At 43.3% G+C, this 23,066-nt stretch overlaps 1 long non-coding RNA gene across 1 annotated transcript in view; it reads left to right on the top strand.

Annotated features, from left to right (window-relative positions):
* Positions 1-3,333, top strand: part of LOC140599851 (uncharacterized) — a 38,936-nt gene extending 35,603 nt beyond the window's left edge. Inside the window, exon 3 of the long non-coding RNA XR_012002832.1 lies at positions 3,086-3,333. This is a non-coding gene — a long non-coding RNA (uncharacterized lncRNA). The remainder of the gene's footprint in view (positions 1-3,085) is intronic.
* Positions 3,334-23,066: the final 19,733 nt, after the last annotated feature.

Genomic DNA, 23,066 nt, shown 5'->3' with positions numbered 1-23,066 from the left:
ATTTTAAGCATATTTTCTTGGGGGAGTAGTGGAGGTAAGATCAGACACTGATGCTCAGCTGATGACACCTATAGTTTTATCCCCACGGGTGTGTTGTAGAAGCAAAACCATAGTCTATATGCCTTATTACCATATTCTAACCTATGCAGCCCTTCCTCGTCTCCCATGTGGACTCTGAGTCAGCTGCCCTGGAAAAGAAGTTCTCTCTCCATGGATCCAGCTTGGACTCTGGGAAGTGCTCATTCCTGAATTAATTTCTAGGACATAGAATTCTGGGAACCATTTTAGGAAAGCCAGGAAAACCTATCTTGTCTCTTCTGGGGGAAAATCTCAGTCTTCTTTTCTCAAGCATCTGTGATTGTGCCTTTCTGTGCACAACACACCTTCGTGCCTGCACCTGCCCTCTGGCACCTCGGCTGCTGTTCTCCTTCTCCTGCCCCTGCTCCCCACCATTGTTCTTAGTCCTATGAGAACATGCCCCAGTCCCATTACCCTTGTGATGGGCTTCATGCATAGGGCAGCAGACGTCTCTCTCTCCTGCAGCTCTTCAGATTCTACTTGACTCCCCAAGTTGCCATAGCCATCACGGGTTATCTTATCAGGGAAGATATTTTAATGTTAACGTGGCCTCCAGGAGATGCTATGCCCCATCTGAGACTTGGCCCCACCTAGCTGGGCTCCTCAGTAATCTAGCAGGAGAAAAAATTCTGGGTGGAGGTAGGCCTTGCAGCATCTTCGGTCATAGGTCATAGGACAAGATTGAGAGGAGCCCTCCCACAGGCTTCATATTTCTTTCTCTAAAACATTTGAACAGAAAAGTTGCTGACAAAGCCTCCAACTCCCATAGGCATGACAATATTAGCTTTCCCAGCAAGGGATGTTGTAGCAGAATTCTTGGATCTTGACGAGAGGTTGCTACTAGATTGTGAATGAAGTTATGCCTAATTCTGCTTTTCTCTAACGCTTCAGAAACCCCCCTTGAGATTTCTGACAGCTATTTCTACTACATTCCCTTGTTCATTTGCTTATCCACTCAACGAAAAAAATTGAGTACCAATGACAAAGTATTGTGATCTAAAGGTAGTAAGAAGAAATTATTCTTCTTGCAATGGAGAATTTTATTTTATTTGTAATTTTATTTTGGTGAATCATATAGAAAATTTTGCAGCTCCTTAATAAAATGTGTATGGTTTTCCTAACAGAAATATATGAGAATTGTTATGGGATGAGAGGAAAGGGAGCAATCAGTTCTGGTTTCTTGATGGCAGAAGGCTTCAGAGAGGAGATGGTTCTCCACTGGGCCTTCTCAGATGGAGAGGGCCTCCTGGTTATGCTCAGAACTTTTATTTAATTTCCCAGAAGACAAGGGAGATTACCAGAGTACTCCTCAGATGGAAAAATGTCGGGCAGCCTGGGTGGCTCAGTGGTTTAGTGCCTGCCTTCGGCCCAGGATCAAGTCCCACATTGGGCTCCCTGTGTGAAGCCTGCTCCTCTTCTGCCTGTGTCTCTGCCTCTCTCTCTCTGTCTCTCGAGAATAAATAAATAAAATCTTTAAAAAAAAAAAAAGGAAAAATGTCACTGGATGTGGAATGGAAAGGCCTAGGGTCATGTTGGGTTCTGCTGCTTTTTAGCTAAAACTGTGAGCTGGACCTTCGAGTCTCTGTCCTCACCTAGAGTGAGTGGGGAATGACACAATTAGCCCATTTCCATTCAACAACACTGATCCTTATCAGTTCAATCAAAACAGGAATTGATTATAAAGTTATTTGAATGGAGGCTCGTAGAACCTGAGAGTGGCCTGAGGCTCAGCCTTGGAAGTACGATAAGATCCAGAGGAGTTTTCAAGAACCAGGAAAGGAAATTGGCTGTGATACCCAGGCCTCCACACTGCTGTTGTGTCAGGCCTGATTCCAATGTTCCTTCCAGTTTTGTGTCACTTTCTCAATATCAGAATTCCTAGAGGCTGGTAACTGGATGTGCTGTGGATTTCTGAACTTCCACTGTAGGAGAAAGGTGCTGGAGTCACTCTCCTGCCAGAGTGATCAGGATGCTAAGGGAGCAGGGGATCCCAGAGGCCCCAAATGACAGATATAGAGCCCACAGAGTATAGTGCTGGCCAATGGGACAGTGAAATTGAGATTATTTCACTAAATCAGTAATTTTATACAGTGTAGGAGTCCTTATATGTCCCATGTGTCTTTGTTTTGAATGTTATCACCTGGCAATAGATTTAACTAATCCAATTTGATAGATGAAGGCCGAAGAAGATCTCTGTTGCTATCAGCTCCATTCAGTATTTGTATAAACTCTACTTTCTAGGTGCATGCTGACATGCTGACATGCTGACATGCTGACATGCTGGGTTTGAGGCCACACACTCTTCTTAGCTTCACACTATGAAGTCAAACTTACTTATTCATTTTCTACCAGGAATTTTGAATGCCAAGCAGCTGTTGAAAAACAACATTATGATGAGAGGTATAAATGATGCAGAAGCATATGGATAAATTTTTCTTTAAAATAAACACAGACATTAAATCAAAGGGGAAATTTGATCGACAGAGCTTATTCTGTTGGAAAAGACTGAAGTTCTCTTGCACTAAAGTTGAGCCAGATTCACCTCTGTTGTGCTAGGTATGGCAGCCTGCTGGCCATTGGGCAAGGCCCATTGCCCTGTCCTCCATAATGTGGAATCGTAGCCTGTGTGGGACTGGCAGCTCTACCAAATTGTCCAACATCTCTTGGGGCTGACATCATGGTGACAAGTACTCCCCAATGTGTGAACGGAAGTGCAGTGCACCATTTCTACGTCTGGCCTTCATGGAGTGACTTTCCCATGCTTTCTTCCTCTTCCTGCAAACTGAATCTGTCTATATGGTGGTGACGTAGGTTCAGCCATTACAACACCCCAGAGAAGGGGTCAGGACACTTTTCTGGCAAGGGACCAGAGAGTAAATATTTAAGATCTTGGAGATGGTACAATCACTAAGGCCACTATTCGGTTCTGTCGCTGCCACAACAAAGCAGTCATAGACGATGCCTATCAAATGACTGTGTTCTAATAAAACTTTATTTTTAAAAATAGATGGTGGACCTGGAATGCTGACTCTCGTACTAGGGAATAAGGAGCCAGAGGATGGAGAAGAAAAGCTTTGGAAAGAATCTGATTCTATAAAGGACCCCGAGGGACAGGTCTGCCCTAACACCTTGTTTTGCTAACATCAGAAGAGCTACATATGACAGAAGAAACTTCCCTACTGTGTAACCTGTATGTTTACAAGAATCTTCATTACAGAAGCCTATCTTTCTTTACTCTACTACATTGAATAAATAGAAAACCAAAAAGTAAAATAAAAATAAAGTGAAATATCCTCTCAGGAGAGCTTCATGTGCGCAATAGAATCTCTAGGACCGAACCATATATACACCTGTTAGTACCCTCCATAACATCTAGAGTGAGCTGTGAGCATAGTGTTTAAATTATGTTTCATGTCTAGTTTGTTATTTGTATTATCTTCAAAACTATTGTTAGAATAGCTGATGTTCCAAGCTGCATTCATCAAAACATGCTTGGAGAAAAATATCTTGGGCCATGTGTGAATAGTAGAGATCAATAATTCTGTTTCTCTTGCTGTGGAAAATACGTACAAATTATAGAGTACCTAGAAGGGTAGATTACAACCATGCCAAATGATATATGGTGGAATTTAGAATGTTTAGTCTGGAAAAAATATATACCAGCTCCATCTGACATTAGCTAAAAGGAAGCAAGGAAGAAAAATTTACTTTGAGTAGCTCTAACAGATAGCACAAAGTAGAAATTCCTACAAAGAAATAGATTTTGCTCCCTGAAACAATGGTGGAGGGAAAAGGTAGTCCACATTCTCAGATTTGTAAGAATGCTATCTTCCTTTTCTTACATAACAAAATTCAGGTTTTATTTTAGCCCCTCCCCCCACTCCAGTGAGTGGTGGAAACTTGTTCTCAATTAACTCTTTGTCACCCCTTCCACAAGGTGTATCTAAGATTAGTGCAGGCTTTACCTGTTTCCAAGGCACTGGGCATGTGAGGATGGGGTTCTCTGGCCCGTGTGTCATTGCATCTCCACTGACCTGTTTTCATGGCCCCATCCCCTTATGCTATGTGGTCACTAGTCCAACGGGGGAACTGCTCTGTGTCCTCTTTCCTTTCAATGGCCAGTTGTCCCAGGGCTTCCAACTCACTGCATCTGCTTAGACTACTCTCCAGCAAGGGAAAATATTATAGTTCATTAGATACAAGGGCCTTATTTAATAATTCAAAATATCCTATCATACTATTGTGTGCTGGAGCTTCAGAGTTGGGTGGATTGCCTTGCAAGGTAGTGAGTCACTCATCATTGGAAGTGGTCCAAGTTTGTCAACCATTTGTCTGGTAGGTTGTCAAGAATTTCAAGCACTATATCAGAGGCTACTTCAGTGGGAGGTTATATCTGATCAATGGTTTTCCAACCAGGCCACATGTGATAATAACCTCTGGTGTCTGTTAAAACAGTCACTGATTTTCTTACTCTATTTGGAGATACACTGAATTTAAATTTCAGGGGGTGAGAAGGATGGTTGGTATTTTCAATAAACTCGACAAGTGATTTCTATCCACCCATCTTATTTTAAACACACCCACATTCCCACTTGATCCTGAGATACTCAGAAAAAGACTGGTGCTCTAGCTGGTATCAACAAAGGGTTACCAAATCAGACACATTACACTCTTCCTGAAAGCACTGCAACATACAACCAGGAAAGACTCTTTTTGTTTATGTTGTTAATAGCAGATGCTGCAAAGCGACATCACACATGCCTGCTTAATATTATCAAAACAATTATTCATGTATTCATCTCAGCTCAGTGTACCGGTTGCAAGCTGGCATCACAGATCCTGCAGACGTGGCCTTCACGAGTGCATAAACAGAAACCTGTGTCACGTGCAATAAATCATCCCCAAGCCTGCGTCATCATGCCTTCTGACAGTGCATGTTGACCGAAACATAAGGGGAGCCTAACTTTTGAAGCACTCTGGGCAGAAGCGGGGTTCTCATCATCTGGGAGCCAGTGATGTTGAAGTCTGATCCCATTACTTCCATTTCCCAGGATGTGCGGAGTGGAGGCAGTCTTGCCTTCTGCGGGGTGGCAATGGCGCACAATTGCAGGAATGGCAAAGACCCCAGTGAGATGCTTCCCTTGGAGTTGTTTTCACTCCATCAAGTGGTGAAGCCAGACACACAGAAGTGTGTGATAATGTTCAAGTCTAATGATATTATTATTTGTTTTCTAATGTTCAACAACAACAAAAAAAGAAAATGTCATCAGAAATGGCCTTTGTTCGGTACTTGATTTTTTTTTTTTTTAAAGCTTTGTTAAAGAGCAAATAATTTAGGGACGCCTGGGTGGCTCAGTGAGTTGAGTGTCCGACTTTCGATTTCAGAACAGGTCATGATCTCAGAGTCATGGGATCAAGTCCCATGTCAGATTCCATGCCCAGCATGGAGCCTGCTGGGGATTCTCTCTCTCCCTCTCCCTCTATTGCTCTCCAACTCACACGTGTGTGTTCATTCTCTCTCTCTAAAAAAAAAAAAAAAAAAGTAAATAATTTAATTAAGAGACTAATTGGGTTAAGAGCTTGAATCTGCTCTCCCTCAATGTCCACTTAGTTGAGGGGACATAGAGCTATTACTTACATTTTCTGTGTCTCAGTTTTGTCACCTGTAGGATGGGGATGGCAATAGTGATGGCCTCATAAGACTATGAAAGGACTAAATGAATTAAATTGTAATGCCTAAATTTAGGGTAGGTAGTAAATCCTATATTATTATTATTATTTTCAGCAAATATTTACTAAGCATTGTTGGGCAAGAGAAAGTTAACATTGAAGAAAGCACATCCCTGCCTTTCCTCTAAGAATGGAATTAGTCTACAAGGTAGACTCCAGTGTGTGCTCATGAAAGTTACAAAGATTCATGGCTGAGGAACAGCCACCCATGGACTCTGCCAGAGGTGATGAGAGGTGCACAAGAGGGAGGGAGGAAGGAGGGGAGGAAGGAAGGGAAGTACACTCAGCCCTAACCCTGCCCTCCAGGAAGGGAGGGAGGGAGGGAGGTGGGGAGGGAGGGAGGGAGGGAGGGAGGGAGGGAGGGAGGGGCAAGCTTATTATTAACCATACAGAACTAAAACAGAACAAACAGATGAAAACAACAAAGCTGAATAAGAAAAGAGCATCCAGGGATCCCTGGGTGGTGCAGCGGTTTAGCGCCTGCCTTTGGCCCAGGGCGTGATCCTGGAGACCCGGGATCGAGTCCCACGTCAGGCTCCCAGTGCATGGAGCCTGCTTCTCCCTCTGCCTGTGTCTCTGCCTCTCTCTCTCTCTCTATGTGTGTGACTATCATAAATAATAATAATAAAAAAATAAAAAAAAAAAAAGAAAAGTGCATCCACAGGTAAATATCAGTACTACTTTATCAAATCATCATTCTAGACATTTTATCTCCCTTTCTTCTCTGAATAATATATATAGCTCCTTCCGAACATACACACTGTAGTTAGCTGATATAGATCATGTATGTACATATATTCATCTCCATATATATCAGTACGTATATCCCTACCTCTTATCTCTGTCTACCTATATATCAAGAGACAAATCAGCCATAGGAATACTATACATGCTATCCATGGTATTTCTAATCAAACATATTCAATTGAATTTAACTTGAAATTAATGAAAGACAAAATAATTAGAGAAAAATGAAGAAATGTAAATATTTAAAATTAACATTTTTTACAAAAGATAATATTTCTAAAAGAACACTCCAATGTTAAGAGAAGTTTCTATGAAACATGAGGAAGATGAAGTCATGAATGATTATTTTTATTTCATGCTTCATTATTTTTCTTCTTCTATTGACTTCCTGCTATAAAAAGTTTGAAAACTTAACACATTTCTTCTTCTCACCTGCCCTCAGAAAGAGAGAGAGAGAGTTTGATATCATTTCTGGACAAATTCAATTTGTAGTGGCTGTGAAATTTTTCAAAGGAGGTGGAAAGCCAGACAGCTGGATAAGTCTGAAATTTGGGTTTTTGAGAAGCCAGCGAAGAGGCGATCACAGAAAGGAAGAGATGATCACAGAAAAAGAAGGAGGCCCCGAAGAGTTGGATTTTATAAAACTCAGTCATTTTTTATAAAGAACCAAATAATGTCAACGAGCCTGAGAAGAAAACAAATGGATGTGGCAACATGAAGCTGTGAAGCTGTGGCCCCTGCAGAGAGTGGTGTGGACCTGTGTTAATGGGTCAGGAAGCACTACAGTGAGTTGAGGAGCGAATAGAAGGGAAAGAGTATTGCCAGCCAGTGTAGATGAATTTCTCAAGCGGTGGTTACACGTGATGAAAAAAAATACAAATCCATTACAAATGGTGATCTAGAGGAATAATAGTTTGCTAAATTAGAGACACCATTTGGAAAATAAAATATAATCTCCACACTGATCTTGAACTACGAGACTTATGCTCTTCCACTGGTGTTTCACCATCTTTTTTTGAAAAACATTATCTCCTCTAAGTTGTGAAGAATTTAAAAATATGTCTGTAACAAGCAAGGCCTGTGTGGACCCTGGGTGCCCTTCAGTGCCTCTAAAGAGTAACCCCAGAGTAGGCTCGGCAAGTGGATCCTATATAGTCACTGTGAAAAACATGCATTTTTCTGTAACAAAGGACAAAATCCATACCACCCCACAGTGTTCCCAATGTTTGAAATCTCCACAGTGAACGACCTGGGTGCCCTTCAGTGCCTCTAAAGAGTAACCCCAGAGTAGGCTCAGCAAGTGGATCCTATATAGTCACTGTGAAAAACATGCATTTTTCTGTAACAAAGACTAGATCTACAACAAGGAAGAACAGGTGGCCACTCCGCGAGTGACACTGGATGGACAGCATCATGATTTTTATCCAAATAAGACCAGTTGGGACAATGAACAGAAGCCTGTCCTCACTGGGACTCTGAACAAAAACCGAGAGACTCTTAGGAGTCAGCCAGGATGGAAATCCTCATCCATACCACCCCACAGTGTTCCCAATGTTTGAAATCTCCACAGTGAACAACCCTTCATGATGAAGTTTAGATGGTTTATTTGAAAAGAAAGTACAAGAGAGGCCTCTCTGAAAAACATTAATTGCAGTTAAAAACAATCAGATCAGCCAAATTCTGTGGAGGTTTTTGAGGAACAGAATATTGCTTTAGGTATAGTCTATCCAAATGAATGAAACTAAATCAGTCATGGCTGAGTACTAAATAACTTTGTTTCTTACTCATTTTATTAGTTTCCTAGGGCTGCCCAAACAAAGTACCCAAAACTGGGCGGTTTAAGACAACAGCAATTTATTGTCTAACAATTATGAAGGCTGGAAATCCAAAGTTGAGGGGTCAACAGGTTTATGAGAGAATCTTTTTCATGCTTTTCTTTTAGCTTCCAGTGTTGCCAATAAACCTTGAGGTTTCATGACTTGCAGACATGTCATTCCATCTCTACCTTCGCCATCACATGGCTTTATTCTCTCTGTGTGTCTGCATCTCTCTTTTTTCTTTTTTTTAAATAAGGACACCAGCCATATTGGATTATAGCCCACCCATGTGACTTGATTCCAATGGCAAAGACCCTATTTCCAAATAAGGTCACATTCACAAGTATGGCAGTTTGGGGCTTCAACACATCATTTGAGGGGGTGAAATTTAACCCACAGTTAAATTGGTTCAGATCCAAAGTGTCAAGTGACCCTGAAAGGTCATGAAAGATGGCACTGGAAGCCCGGTGATGCAGATTCAGAAGTGAACGGGGAAATGAGCAGAAAGAAGGAGTGCAAACAATGTCTTGAGAAGCTTTAATCTGGAAGGAAGGCAGCTGAAAGGGGATGAGGGGTTTTCTTAAAGAAGAAGATTTAAATATGCATGAAAGCCAAGGGAAAGAATCCAGTTGAGAGGTAAGGTTTTATATAAGAGAAATGGAAAAATTATTTTTTTAAGATTTTTTTAATTTATGAGAGAGAGAGAGAGAGAGACAAAGACAGAACGAGCACAAGTAGGTGGAGAGTTAGAGGAAGAAGGAGAAGCAGACTCCCCACTGAGCTGGGGAGCCTGACATGGGGCTTGATCCCAGGACCTGGGGATCATGACCTGAGGCAAAGGCAGACACCCCAACCATCTGAGCTACTCAAGTGCCCCCCAAAAAGAAAAAAAATATAGTAGAAACATTAAACTGGGCCAACAGGCATAATATCTAAACCATTGGTATAGGGATCCATTTTGGCAGAAGGAGGGTCAACCTCTCTCACAAGAAGAATAGAATAGGGTTGGATACCATTATGCTTATATTACAGTTTATTAATATATATATGTCTCCATACATGTTGCTAGATGGATTTTTGACTCTATTTACATACGTGTAAATATGTATGTAGATTATAAAAATGTAAAATGTATTCTATATTAAATTGATCAAAATGTGTTTTTACTTAATTATTTTTGCATTGTACCAAAGTCACAGAAGTGGATTCCATTCTAGAGATATGGCATGCCCTCTGAGAATTTTGCCTTTGAGGTTTTTACTATACCGTATTTCTGACAGCTTGCAACCAATCAATCAATCAATCAAAATTAATTGGATAACTTTTTCTTATTAGTGCTAATACTCTAATCTTTTTGCCTGCTACCTTGGCAGTCATGTTCAATATTCATATGTCCAAATAGGCAAGAGTCTTCAATTTTGAATATATTAATGAAAATCCTTAATGTACAGACATTAAGAGTGACATAAAGCTGAAAAACATCTCTATGAAAAATAGAATAATCAACAGTGTTTTATTATTTGCCATAAACTTACAATGAGTGTTCTGGTTAAGTACACGCGCCCACAGACAAATCCCTTCATAGTATTAACAATAACCCTTTCGTTTGTACATTTCTTCTCATTTAGATTTCAACATGTAGAGTTAGTTTCTTTCCACAGTTACCCCTTAAAGGGTGAAGATGGAGCACTGGTCCCTGCGTCCCCATCACTGGGCCCGGCCCCCGAGGCCTGAGAGCCACTCTGATAGTTTAATTCTGATAAGGCTAAGTAAGCTAAGCTTACCTTCGAGTCAGAAGCAAAAAGCTAACTTGCTTGGAAAATTAATAAAGTCAGGCAAGGAAATGTTCTTTGTAGCATATGGAACAGACTGTTCTCAAACACTGGAGAGACCGCTACCAGGCCACCAGTACTGACGCACTAACTAACCATTCATTACCAGGAGGCCCAGAGGACTCTTCCCAGACACCGTTCTTCAGCGGCCACAAGGAGTGGACACAAAAGCGTGCATGGTCACCACACACAGAAACCCCAGGGCTCAGCAACCTTTCTTCATTCTCATTGCCTTCCCTTCCTATTCCCCTCCTTTCATGTTTTTTTCTGAGTTGGTGACATATTTCTGTATTTTTGCCATATCAAGAACCAAGCTGCCCTCCTCATGAGGAGGGTCCCTCTCTCCTGCTTTTTTGTTTCCCCAAAACTTTTGGAACAGGGCTAACAAATATTTTATCCCATTTATAATCTCTTTTAGCATTAAGATGTATTTTCATTCCTTAAAGCATGGTCTCTTCTTGGTCTCTAAGGATTCCTCTTGAGCCAAAATGCAGTTTTGGAGAGAATCAGTGCACAGGTTTGTATGCTGGGCCCCCCAAAAAACATCTTTCACAGGATCTGAGGTGGGAAGAACATTGAAAAAAAAAAATTGCTGGGATTTTAGTCACTCCATCTTCACAAGGCAACCTCTCCAAGACCTTTCTCCCCAGGAGCCCCACAAAAGGAGTCCAAAGACAGTTCAGACAGGAAGAGCAGTGCCAGCTGGAAAGACCATGAGTGTGGTCCGGGGCGGACCACCCGAGGAGGGTGGTGGTCGCGTCTGTCACTCACCTGATCCATCCCTGCCCACTCCCTCGTTCTGTTCTGCCTCCACTCATGCGCTGGACAAGCTGAGTGAGGGAATCAAGGATCCTGAGGACCGTGGTATTTGCCTTTCAGTTTGCAAAACTGTAAAATGGAAATAAAGTGTCTTCCTCCCAGGATTGTGACTGCTGAATGAGGCAACTTACAGGCAATGATGCAATAACTTTTAAGTCCTATGGAATTACATTTTAGTATTATTGTCGAATACAGAGCCTGAGGAGGGGATGGTGGTCTCCAGGTCTGCTCACTACATGGTGGCGGAGAGGGGCCTCTGTGTGAACTGCTGAAGCAGAGATCTGAGCAAAATCAGGATGAGGGGGTGGTGGAGTGGCGAGGATCGGTGCCAGGTGGAATGGGTCATAACAGGGAGATAAGCAGGTGACCAGGAAAGAACCCGGGAGACAAGGGGGCCTGAGCTCAGGACCTCAAGGTCTGAAACCAGATCTGAGACACCTGCCTGTGCTCCTGGAGGGATGTGGTTCTTGAGTGGCTTTCCAGAGGGGGGTTCCCAGACACCAAGCAAGGAGTTCTCTGGGAGGACATGATGGTGACCCGGCGCACATTCTTTGTCTCCTTGTGTGTTGATGGAACAGGTGGGCGGTAACAGGTTGTGGTCAGAATGTAAATCAGCTCAGTCCAATATCGAGAGCAAATGAGAGGACGGGAAGGACAGCTTGCTCCTCCTGTGTGTCCCCTCTGCTGTCCACACTTGGGTCCAACACTCCTTTCCTCTGCACCAGATGCGTGGTGTGGTATGCGTGGTGTGGTACCTCCAGAGTGTGCCCACGGTGAGCAACAGGAGTCTTCCATGGCTCTCATTTCAAGGTGCTGACACTGGGGCCCAGAATTTCGGGGACTCGTCCAACATCACCCATCAGAGGGCAGGTCCAGATGCTCGCCTGTTTTCCTGGCTCTTACTCCCACATTCCCTTGGATGCATTAGATTCTTTGCATACAACAGGTTGGAAAAAGCATGAGAAAGATTCTGAAGATTTTCCTAGATGACCTCGATCTGGCAATTGCATTTTCTCATCAATCATACTTAATGATCCAAAGGAAGGTCCAGTAACTAAGCATGTTTTGTTATTTTTGTTTGTTCGAAAACTTGTGCAATGGAATTTATGTTCCTACTTATTCAAGGAGAAGCATTCACCCTGACACCTGTTGGCTGGAAAGCATGTCAAAGACTCCAGCACTCAGTCCACCAAAGTGCAACCCTGAAGATGAGCCAGCTTCGTGATAGAGGTGCAGCCTTTGGGCCTGGGAGCGGCTTCCAGTCTCAGGGAGAGATGGATCTGACCAACCGGTGGCCCTGGCTTCAGTCCCCACCCCTTCTGTCACCCTTGAAGGTCACTTAGTCTCAGTGAGCTATGACTTCCTCATCTGTAAGAAGGGGAAGGGCTGCCTCAGGGGCTTGTCATGAAGCTCCGATGGAACGAGGACATGAATGCGCTCGGTAAATTGCGGAGCACACTTGAGACACAGGAATCTCAGGATTCTGGTAACGCAAGGAGGCTGACATCCTCCTGGTCATCAGCGTCCTTGGCACAGTGGCTTTGGTTTCCTGAACTTTGTGTAGCAGTGACTTTACACCTCATTTCACTCCATTCTCAGGGTGACCTTCCAGAAGACGGATTATCACTTCCCTTTTACAGATGTGGGGACTGATCCCAGAGAGGGTCCCTAAACATTGAAGGTTTCTAGTGCAGGTCCAACTCCAGCTACCCTCTCCCTCCATGCATTCATAGGGAATCTCTCTGGTTCCTCCTCCCGGATCACTCTCCCCAGAAACAAACAGAACCTACTGTGGCCCATCCCATTTGGCCTGCATTGGGCTGTGTGGGCTCAGATTTCAGCCAGTTCACAGGAACTGGGCCGGCCTGGCAGGGAAGAACATTTTGTTCTAGCTGACCCACTGTCCCCAGGGCCAGTATTCCCTGAACCAGTGCCCTCAGCAGAGCCTGTGGTAATTCTCACCCGCAGAGCCTGAAGTCAGGCTGAGGGGATAAAGTGCTCCAGGCCTGGCAACTCTCTCCTGTGTCCTGGGGAAAATGGGTCCCCATGAGCCGGAAGCCCAGCTGCCTGCAGCAGAAGACAGTGACTTCTCTGCAAGAGCAAAGGGAGAGTAGAGTCTATTCATCTGACTTGGTGAGGGGCCCTTCCTCTCTTGCTCCCTCCTCACCACATGCACCAGAAGGCCAGAACTCATAGACCATGAGCTCCAAATGCTTAGCCCAGGCCTGTCCCTGTTCTCTGGGACCTCCTCTTCAAGGACACGGAGAGGCACAGTACGTTGACAAAGCTCCACCATGTCCATTCATTTCTTTCTGGTCCACAAACATCTGTGGGGGAGGCAGGAGGGATAGTTACACCATTTCCCACATCGAAAGCAGGAAATTATTGTCTACTGAGCTGAGGCTCTGGGTAGGATTGGCCCGAGTGACACTCGGGAGTTTTGATTACCAGCTACTTGGTTGGATGAGGGCCACCAACTCCTTCTTCCCCGTAAAATGGAGACAGTAGCATCTACTCACAGGGCGTCCTGGGGCATGGTGACCAAATGTGGCAACTGTGCACTTGAACTATGTTCAGTTCCCTTCCCTCCACTCATCAGATGAAAACGAGGGTCCTAGACATGAGCGTCCCGAAGAAGTATGCCGTCCCGGAAGGTGGCAGAGCTGGGGCCACTCCAGTCCTTCAGATCAGGTCTAGGCCTCTTCCTGTGGGCCCTTGTTTCCATCATAGCATCTTCTAGAACTTCCAGAAATAGAGCTGGTGAAGAGAGTATGATGCCTACCTTGGATCCATCAACTTGCACAGTGACACAGGTCAGCTTCCTCCAGCGTAGGGTTAGGAAAACAACCCCTACCCCATAAAGTTTCCCTGTGTCCACTGGCTAACCTCAGGGTCACCGGAATGGGCCTCCCAATGTAGCTCTGGTTCTATCTGACTCTGCCCTTCCCAGCCAGGTGAGATACTCGACCCCCAGGCAGCTGAGGTGCTGGAGCCGGGAAGCTAACTGCCCGGGTCCTGGTCGGGGTCCCTGCTCTTGTGTGTGACTATGAGCTCCTGCACTGTATGAGAAAGATAGTCCACGACGACTGTACTAATTTTTTAAAGGAGAGCTTCTGCTTTCAAAAGGGTTATTTTCAAAAAAAAAACAGTACAGTGCTGTCGGATGAAAATGCACCAGCAGCCCTGTTCTCATTTCTGGAGGTTTCCTTTTAAATAAGGCCCCTGCCCCACTCCCAGGCCAGTGGAGGGGGCTGGCTTCTCCCTCCCCTGGTTTCCTTCCCACTGGAATCCACCTTTGCAGGTCAGATGAAGTCCCGCCCCTCTAAAATTCCTCTGTTTTGTTCTCTCTGCCTCTTCCCTCCACCTTCTAATTTCCCCTTCATTGAATTCCGAGAATACTTCCTATCTGTGCCTTTGTTGGCATTTAATAAATGTTATTTTGTATTTATTTTATCTTTTACTCCATGCTTGGCTTTCCTCTCAAAAGAAGCCAGATACTGAGACTTACTCATTTCTGGATGCTTCACAGAATCACCCCCTTCCCTGAGACTTTGCAAGAGCTCGGTAGAAAGCAATCCCGTCGCTCCCTCTCAGAGGCCACGCTTCCGGCTCTGCCTGCCACGTTTCCTGCTGACCTCGGGACCCCCTGCAAACACTCACCCGTGGCCACACATCCCCCAGAACCTTGTAGCTGCTCACCTCCTACCACCACCTTCCCTCTTGGGCCTCATCCGACAGCCCACCCTCAGGAAGAGACTTGACAGACCAGATTTCTCCACGTCCCCCATGGTCCAGGGGGGAAACTGCAGACTGGTTAGTGCTCCAAAAATCCAGGGCAAAACCCCTTTGAATCACTGGCCTTTATGTTGTACCCAGATACAATGTGGAGTCTGCTGCTTCCACTTCACGAATCCAGCCTTTTCATATTAATTACAGAGGGGTCATTTGTAGGTTAAATGAGAACATTTGGTTAATGCTATTTGGTTTCACCAAATGTGAATTGGCCCCTGAGCAGGGAATCTTCTGTTAGTGGGTACGCAACAGTCGGGGCCTCGAAGCCTCAGCCACCGTATCAGTGGCAGAGTAACGGGAGGCAGATGACATCTGGTTCTCCTCTCCAGGATGAACTGCCCAGTGGAGATGCTTCGATGGCTGTCAACAAGCTAGAAACCACTTTGTGCAGATTCCACCCAGGAAGAGACCTGTGCTGTCATCGAGAACCGCTTGAAATGGGTTCAGAACCGTGTAAGAATAAAGACGTTTTCTAAATAATTTTAATATTTATTTATTCATTAATTTATAATCCATACTGTTAGGTCTCTGAGACTCAGTATCCTCATCTTTGAAACGTGGGTACTAAATACTTAATTTCCAGTCATTGTAAAGAATCAGTTGGATCACAAATGTATATGACAAGGTCAAAAAGGGCCATGGCTTATGGTACATGCTCAATATGTGTATATATTGCATGGATAAATACATTACCAGTTTGTGGAAGTCTCCCCAAACCTCAAACTTCCCAGAGTCGCATTTTTTGAGATACAATCACCTCCCACAACGTCACTTTCATAAACTTGTAATTCAATGTGCTTTAGTACAGCCACAAAATTGTGCAACGATCACCACTATCTAATTCTGGCATGTTTTTATCACCCATGAAAGAAGCAGTTGCTGTCGGTTTTCCGCCACCACCACCCCTACCCCACCCCCGGCAACAACCAATTTACTTTGGTCACGATGGATTTTTCTGTTCCTTGTGTTTCTCATGTAAATGGACTCACACACCATGTGGCCTTTTGCATCTGGCTTGTTTCACTTAATATAATGTTTTTGAGGTTCATCCATGTTCTAGTGTGTTCAGTACTTCATTCCTTTTTAAGGCTGAGTGATACTCCATTGTATTGATGTAGCACATGTGTTTATCCATTTATCAGTTAATGGTCATTTGGGTTGTTTCTACCTTTTGGTTATTTTGAATAATGCTGTGTTTGTGTTACAATCTTTTTTGGTGTAGACATATGTTTTCATGTCTTTCAAAGATATTCAAAGATATGCTTAGCAATTGAATTACTGGGTCATCTGATAGCTCTGTGTTTAATAGTCAAACTAGTTTTACAAAGTGGTTGCACCATTTCACACTCTCAGGAGCAACATATAAGGGTTCCAATTTTGCAGTGTTCTCCCTAACACTTGCCATTGTTTGCTTTTCTGACTATAGCCATGCTAGTGGGTGGCAAATGGTATCTCACTATGGTTTGGGTTTGCATTTTCTTCATGACTAATGATGCTGAGTGTCTTTTTGTGTGTTTATCAGCTATTTGGATGTCATCTTTGGAGAAATGTCTATTCATATTCTTTGTTGCTTTCAAACTGGGTTGTTTTTTTTTTCTGTTTAGTTCTAAGTGTTCTTTATATATTCTAGACACAAATCTCTTATCAGATATATGACTTGCAAATGTTTTGTCCCTCTCTATGAGTTGTCTTTCCACTTTCTTGGTAGTGTCCCTTGAAGCCCAAAAGTTTATAATTTTTATGAAGTCCTATTAATCTGCTTTTTCTTTTGTTTCTTGTGCTTTTGGTGTCATTTCTGAGAATCCATTGTCTAATCCAAGATCATGAATATGTATGCCGTTATTTTCATCGAAGAGTACTATAATTTAGATATTTTTTAAATTTTAATTTATTTTTTCAAATTTTATTTAAATTCAATTTGCCAACATATGGTATAACACCCAGTGTTCATCTCATCATGTGCCTCCTTAATGCCCATCACTCATTATAATTTAGTTCTTATCTTTATGCCTTTGACCCATTTTGAGTTAATGTTTGCACGGTGTGAGATGTGGATCCAACTTCACTCTTTTGCATGTGGATACCCAATTGTACTGGCTGCTATACTGCCCTTGTAGGTTTGCCCTCAAATCTGACTCTACCCCATGTCACCAGTTCCGTCCTATTTCCACTATAATTAGTGTCAGTTCTTGGCACTCAGGGAAGGTTCAGGGAATGTTTCTTGGATAAATCAGTGACCAAACAGTGTTCAAAGTTTGCTTTAGTGCATGTTGAAATCTTGTTCTCCAGCGTCACTGAGATGAAAATCTCTGCACAAACAGCACGAATTGTTCAAAATGTTATGAGACTGTTTAAGAATTCTGAACTGCATAATACAAACCAAATACAATACAAGGTCAGGCCCAGCGTATAACTTAAACAGTACTCTGAGTTTCTCCTTTATTTGTTGACTAAGTTGTTGATCAGAACCTTACATTTCCTTCTAGACCTTCTCCCTCCACCTTGACATTGAGGTTTTCCATAATTCCACCAGAGCCTCTTGGAGCTCATGTCAGAGGTGGAAAATCTTGAATAGTTTCTTCATTGAGCTAAAAAATTGTTAAACTTTGATTAAAATATGCCTTGGATTTTAATGAAAGCCAAACAGATGAGCCAAAAATATAATTTAAAAACTTTTGGTCATTAAAAAAATGAAACAGGTGAAATTAAGAATGTATTTTATTAACCAAATTTATCCAAAATTCTATCACTCCAACATATAACCAATATAAAAATCATCAGTGATCTCATATATTCCTTTATAATTAAGTCTTCAAAATCTGGTTTGCATTTCGTATGCACAGCCCTTCCCCATTCAAACCAGCCACCTTGCAAGTACTCGGTAGCCTTATGGTCTCATGGCTGCCATTTTGGATAAAATAGACTAGCAGCTCCATCATATGAAATGACTGCATGAAACAATTGAACTATAGGAATTGTACTATCACTGTGCCATTAGATAGTGAGAACCAAGAAAATGGATATTTTCATCCAATGCAGGACTACTCTCTTTAGGTTTGTGCTACAAGAGCTCCCAACCGGCCTTAAGAAGAAGTCTTTGTGGTAGGGCAATCACTCAATTGTATGAGAGTCCAAGTTAGAGGCAACTTTTAGGAAATGGTACTAAAGTGCAAAGCGGTGCTAAAACAAGTTTCCTTTACATATTTGCAGAATTTCCAGATAACCACTCTGTTCTCTTCTGAAGAGATTTTTTAGAGCTTCTGGCAGTTTTTATTTTTTTCTTCCAGCTCTTGTTGGGATTTTTTTTATAGACCCTAAGTTGTTCATAATAAGCCACCCACTTTCAAATAGGTTCTCTCTGGTGCATCTGTTCCTAGCTGGTAGCAGTGAGCAAATGCGCGTTTAGAAACACTGCGAGAAATGTTGAACACTAGCATTTGGTGGGAGCAGGTGCCACGAGACCGACGCGAATGTCAGTAGTTGCAATTGATGGGGGATTCTGGGGAAACATTCATTTGGCCTCTGCTTAAAATTCTGGGAAGGGTGGCATAAAATCCATGTGATTTCCCTTCAAGTTTCAGCTTTGGAAATATATCCCCAAAGCTGTGTGAATCTCTGATGAAGGCCAAGGCCATATTGGCTGTTTGTTGTTTTCTTTTCTTTTCTTTTTCTTTTTTTTTTTTTTAATCTCCTCACCCTCTCCTCTCTTTTTTCCCTGTAGTATAGCATTCGTGCATCTAGGATTCCATTGTGCAGAATCTTGCTTAATCTCTGAGGTTAATTCTCCTTCACTGGACTCCAGAGCTGATTACAGATTTAAGAACACAAGATGGGTAACAGCCGTGACTTTGCCTACCCTATCACCCGGAAAGAGGTATGATCTAAACAAAGGGTCTACTAAAGCCATGTATCTTTGTCTCTATCACATGCAGTTAGCTGCATAAGCTCCTTAGCATGATGTATGATAAGGGTTGCCAGATAAAATACAGGACACCAAGTCAAATTTGAATTCAGACCAAAAAAAATGACTAAATTTTTTTAAAAATTCTTTTTAATATAAATGTATTTTATGAGGTACGTTATACCTAAAAATATTAATTATTATTTATTTGAAACTCAAATTTAACTGGGCATCCCTTATTTTTATTTGTTAAATCTGGAAGCTCTACATATAAGTGGCCAGCCTACTTTTTATGCACTGGTTCCTAGCTCTAGACTCTAACTCTGTACATGCCTTCCACATTTAACAAGTGGCTGCCTTTTATGCACAGTGTTCCTTGCAATTCCAGTGTCTTTGTATGTGCGTTCAGCCAACAAAAGCGTACTAAGCATCTACTAAGGGTACCGGTGATATCAACATGAATAAATCATGGTTGTTACTATTAAGAGGCTTATAATACAATAAGGAGAGTCAAGACTGTAAATAAATCAGAGGAACATAGTGTCATATGGGCCACAAATAGTTGCCTGCACAGACTATAATGGAGGTAAAGAGGGAACATTTCATTCTACTTGGGGATATCTGGAAAGATGCCAGGGAGGAGGTGACCTTTGAGTGAAATCTCAAGGAATTGAAGAACTATTCGCTAGACAGCTCAGATGGGGGGACTTTACCTGAAAAAGTATCCCCAGCAAAGGCCATGGCATGGAACATCTTAGGTGTCTGACAAGTTGTATGCAGTCCAATGGGGCTGTAGGATGATTATCAGATATGAGTGGAGTAGAAGGTGGAGGCTAAGTCATTGAGGGGTCTTTTAAAACATTCTAAGAAAATTTTAATTTTTTTCTTTTTTTCTGTAATCAGTAGAAGTCTTTTAGAGTTTCGTCCTACAATTCCCTTAAGCTCTTGAATCACTCACTACTCCTCTTTGACTGTCAGAAAGCAATCTCCTCCTGCAACGTAAGACTGGATAGTCATGCTTCCTGCAGATGACCACACTATAGTCCCATTCCCCACTCCACCCCATCACTTGTACTCTCTCGGAATGAATCCTCCTCAAAGGCAGGAGGGGCTCTTTCTGTGACTGTCTTCCCAGAGCTCAGCATGTCCAGCAAATGGCAGACATTTATGGAACGAAGAAATCAAAACATTTTTTGTTTCTCTATAATTCCATAATTTAGACACTTGTTGATTAAAACAATGAGCTAGTGTATTCATTTGCTAAGGTCACCATAACACAGTACTGGGTATTTAAACAATAGAAATTTATTTTCTCATAGTTCTTGAGGCTTGATATCTGAGATCAACTACCAGCAGGGCTGGTTTCTCCTGAGGCCTCTCTTCTTGGCTGGCAGATGGCTGCCTTCTTGCTGTGTCCTCACGTGGTCTGTCCTCCTTGTCTGTGTGTGTCCCAGTCTCCTCTTATAAGGGCACCGGTCGTACTGAATTAGGTCCACTCATATGACCTCATTTTATCTTATCTTTTTAAAAGCCCAATCTCCAAATACAGTCACATTCCAAGGTAACTGGGAGTTAGAACTTCAACATATGAATTTTGGTTGGGGGTGGTGTGGGGGGAGGCGTATGGACACAATTCAGGCCATAACAGCTAGATAATATAGAGTAAGGGGGAAAAAAAAAACCTCATAATTTAAGTTATCTACAAATTCAAAGTAGCTTTGAATTTACCTTTAACCACAGTTATCCTTTAGAAGAGTATCTGGTATCCAATGAATATTTATTGAGAGAATGCCTCATTTGTAAACAAGATAAAGAATAAATAGGGGGTGCCTGGGTGGCTCAGTCTGTGAAGTGTCTGCCTTTGGCTCAGGTCATTATCTCAGGGTCCTAGAACTGCATCGGGCTCCCTGCTCTGTGGAGAGTCTGCTTTTGCTTTTCCCTCTCCCTCTTCCCCTCCCACCTACTCGTGCTCTCTCTCTCTCTCTCTCTCTCTCTCTCTCAAATAAATAAATAAAATCTTTAAAATAAAATGAATAAATGAGAATAAGCGTAGCACTACTTTGTGGACTGCTGTGTGTTTTAAAACACAAAGATCTGTTGGTGCTTGGCTTTGGTTACTTGTCCCCGGTATTTATTTCCTGCACTGCCCCGTAATGACACTCAAGTGGCTGGTCTGATCTTGGTTAGTGGGCTCAGGGGTGGAACTTCCACCAGAGAGCTGACGAGGAACGTGTTTTCTTCCAGTTTTTCAGTTTCAAGTATGAGGCTTTTAGAGGAATCGAAAGGATTCCTTCAATGCAAAGGATTCATGGCAGAGAAATTAAGGCAAGAAGGTGCCAAGTCCATGGCCTCTCCATCCCACCACCTTATCTCTCTGTAGACCCTGAAACTGGGGTCATGAGAGAGAGTTAAGTGGGGAAGAAAAAGACAGTAGAACAATTTTCTGAAGGGAAGAGAAGTTCTGCCCTCTACTTTCTGGGCAGGAGGCAAAGAAGCAGGCAGCCTTGGACTTGCATGGATGCGGAGACAGGGGTGCCTCCCACTCTGTGGACTGTGTGTGGAGAGGCAGGAAACCCCAGAGAGGGCCAGCCATCATGTGGGGCAGGGGGCAGAACCATGCGGCTCCCCCTGAAAGTCTGCAGGGAAAGATGCCCACGCCTGCTGCAGGGGAAGTCAGCAGAGAGAAGCTGGACCTGAGTGGACCCGCAGATGAGCTTGACAGGTCATTTCAGGGTAAGGGACTGAGGTGTGTGGAGCCCATGGTGCTCGTTGCTGAGTGCCCAGATGACAGCCCCACTGCTTTGAGGCTCTGGGATCACCAACGAGAGCTGTGACAGCCTGGGAGCAGTGGGGTGGGAAATCCTGAATCAGGTGCCACTGCCTCTGCCCCTGCTCCCTCCAGCTATGTGAATTAAAATGCTGAGTTGCCGACGAATTCAATAGATACTCCATCCATACTGGGTTGGAAATCGTTGAGGAGAGGGGCTCATGGATTCATCCTGTGGCCACACACCATACCTCTCCCAGCTGCACGCACCCAGAACTAGGGCTCCTGCTGCACCAGCACCCCTGCTTACCAGGACATCTTGGGCCCTCATGGTCATGACTGCCTCCTGCTCTGTGTGCCTTTGTGAGGGAACACCCCAGGATGCTCGCCCCTGGGTCTCCATGTCCCTGCCTGGACTCAAGCCTCCTCAGTTTCGCCTCTCTGCTCGGTGAAGGGCAGAGGATCATTTCAGGTATTCCCAGTCTTAGCCGTGTGGCCTCCCTCCTGCTGCTGGGGTGCCTGCCTTTCTCCCCTTGGATTGTGTAGGCAGGCATTTGTCTCAACTCCTCCGGGGCTTTAAGCCTGCACTCCCCCAAATCCTTCCCAGGCACCGAGGGGCTCCCCTAGGAAACGCCTCCACTTTTGGCGCAGATTTCTAGAGTCTGATGCCAGGTCTTGCCTAGTTCAATTCTGAGTTTAAAAACAAAACAAAACAATGTGCAGTGAGATGCAATTGGCAAACCTTACAGTTCACCCATTTAAAGTGTGCCATTCAGGGGCACCTGGCTGGCTCAGTGGGTAGAGCGTGACTCTTGATTTCAGGTAATGAGGTCAAGCCCCATGTTAGGCAGTTAGGCACAGAGTCTGTTTTTTTTTTTTTTTTTTTTTTAAAAAAGGTTAAATATAGTGTGCAATTCACTGTCTTTTAGCATATTCACAAAATTGTGCAACCATCACCAGTACCTAATTCCAGAGCACATTCATTGCCCAGAAAGAAGCCCCATACCCATGACCGGTCATTCCTTACTGCCTCCCCATGAAATGTTCTGGACATTTCAAGTACATAGAATTGTGGAACTATGCTCCTCTGTGTCTGGCTTCTGTCACTCATCCCGTATTGAGGGCTCATCCCCATAGTAGCACATGTCAGTGCTCCATTCTTTTTTATTGCAGAATAGAATTCCATTGTGCAGACGTTCCACCATTAGTTTACCCATTCATCGGTTGATAGATATTCACATCCAAGTTTTGTGTGGACACATGTTTTTATTCCACTTGTTTATACTCCCAGGAGTAGAAGTACTACATCCTATGGTAACTTCACATTTAATATTTTGAAGATTTCAGCTTTTTAATATATAGGTTAAAATAAATGTACTACCTGGAATTCCATAACGGTGTGTGAAATCAGTTGAAGACTGGCTTTTCCTTAAAGAGCTTTGACCTTTGTGGACAGAAAGCCGCAGACAGATACTTGAGAGATGTGCTTCTATCTCCCATCTCCCTGAAGCCTGGACTTAGTGGCTGGGATGAGACAATAATCTGCTTGCCCCATGAAGGGTGGGTGGTTTCAGATATATCAT

Source organism: Vulpes vulpes, chromosome 8 (genome assembly GCF_048418805.1).
Source record: "Vulpes vulpes isolate BD-2025 chromosome 8, VulVul3, whole genome shotgun sequence".
NCBI classification, from domain to species: domain Eukaryota; kingdom Metazoa; phylum Chordata; class Mammalia; order Carnivora; family Canidae; genus Vulpes; species Vulpes vulpes.
Note: the sequence above shows the minus strand (reverse complement) of the source record. Positions and strands in the feature narration are given on the sequence as shown.